The sequence below is a fragment of the Tachysurus fulvidraco genome, chromosome 11 (assembly GCF_022655615.1).
Source record: "Tachysurus fulvidraco isolate hzauxx_2018 chromosome 11, HZAU_PFXX_2.0, whole genome shotgun sequence".
In the NCBI taxonomy this organism is placed as follows: Eukaryota; Metazoa; Chordata; class Actinopteri; order Siluriformes; family Bagridae; genus Tachysurus; species Tachysurus fulvidraco.
The window spans coordinates 24,849,925-24,851,610 of record NC_062528.1 but is presented as its reverse complement, the minus strand read 5'-3'; the positions used below and the strand labels follow the sequence as shown (position 1 = coordinate 24,851,610).

The 1,686-nt window shown below is 40.0% G+C and overlaps 1 pseudogene; it reads right to left on the bottom strand.

Annotated features, from left to right (window-relative positions):
* Window positions 1–1,348: 1,348 nt before the first annotated feature.
* LOC125145896 overlaps window positions 1,349–1,686 on the bottom strand; it is a 7,648-nt pseudogene continuing 7,310 nt past the window's right edge.

Genomic DNA, 1,686 nt, shown 5'->3' with positions numbered 1-1,686 from the left:
CTCACTCACTCAGGACCCCTCACATCCAGCACACTCACTCAGGACCCCTCACATCCAGCACACTCACTCAGGACCCCTCACATCCAGCACACTCACTCAGGACCCCTCACATCCAGCACACTCACTCAGGACCCCTCACATCCAGCACACTCCCTCTTTGAACTGTTACCATCTGGTCGGCGCTACAGAGCCCTGAGCACCAGAACGACCAGACATAGGAACAGTTTCTTCCCTCAAGCAATCCATCTGATGAACACTTAACACCATGGAACACACAACACATAATATTTGCACTATGTATACCTCAGCTGCACATTTCACTCTGTACATACATGCATACATATTGTCTGAATGTTTACTCCTACTGCACATTTAACAATTGCACATGTGGACATACAAATTGTTAAAAATATTAAATAATAAACATATTTTATAGTCCATTTCTTTTCTTTTTCTTAAGTTTTTTAAGTGTCTTCATGCTGATAGTAATTCCATGTAATTCCAACACTTAAAAATTTAAGGATTTTTTTTATAATGTAGACACCTCATGTAAACAGTGAGAGAGAGAGAGAGAGAGAGAGAGAGAGAGAGAGAGAGAGAGAGAGAGAGAGAGAGAGAGAATTGGTCTGTCATATTCATTAATTATAGCCTACTAACCTAATATTTATCTATATCTGTTTGTTGTGTTTCTCCTAGGTGCTCAGACAGTATGTGAGGACTGTTTCTTTCTTTGTCTTAACACAGTTGGGCAGAATTCTGAACAATATATTTAAAATAAACATTCATAAATATATATATATATATACAGTACAGACCAAAAGTTTTGACCTTCTCATCCAAAGAGTTTTCTTTATTTTCATGACTATGTAAATTGTAGATTCACACTGAAGGCATCAAAACGAACACGTGTGGAATTATATACGTACATAACAAAAAGTGTGAAACTGAACATATGTCATATTCTAGAGTCTTCAAAGCCACCTTTTGCTTTGATTACTGCTTTGCACACTCTTGGCATTCTCTTGATGAGCTTCAGGAGGTCGTCACCTGAAATGGTCTTCCAACAGTCTTGAAGGAGTTCCCAGAGATGCTTAGCACTTGTTGGCCCTTTCGCCTTCACTCTGAGGTCCAGCTCACCCCAAACCATCTCCATTGGGTTCAGGTCCGGTGACTGTGGAGGCCAGGTCATCTGGTGCAGCACGACATCACTCTCCTTCATGGTCAAATAGCCCTTACACAGCCTGGAGGTGTGTTTGTGGTCATTGACCTGTTGAAAAGGTGGTGGTGTGTCCAAACTTTTGGTCTGTACTGTATATATATATACAGCAAGCAGCACAGAAAGACAGAGCAGTTTGAGTAAAGTTTATTATTTCTGAGGAGACATTGAACATTTTTATATCAACTATAATAAACCCATCCTAATAGTGCATACAATTAAATAGTCTGTTTCTACATTCTGCATTCATTACTGTTCCAGTTTCTGCACACAAAATGTCCAGTGTAGCTCAGGGACAAATTAAATCTCACACCTCACTTATAGTTTTTATAAACACTTTTACTAACTTTTTATTTTGGATCACAAAACCTCACAGATGAGTTATAACCCATCCAGAACCCAGCGTATAGAGGCTGAGTGAATGTGGTGTGGACTCTGTGGAGGAGCCTCATGGTGTCAGAGACGCTGTA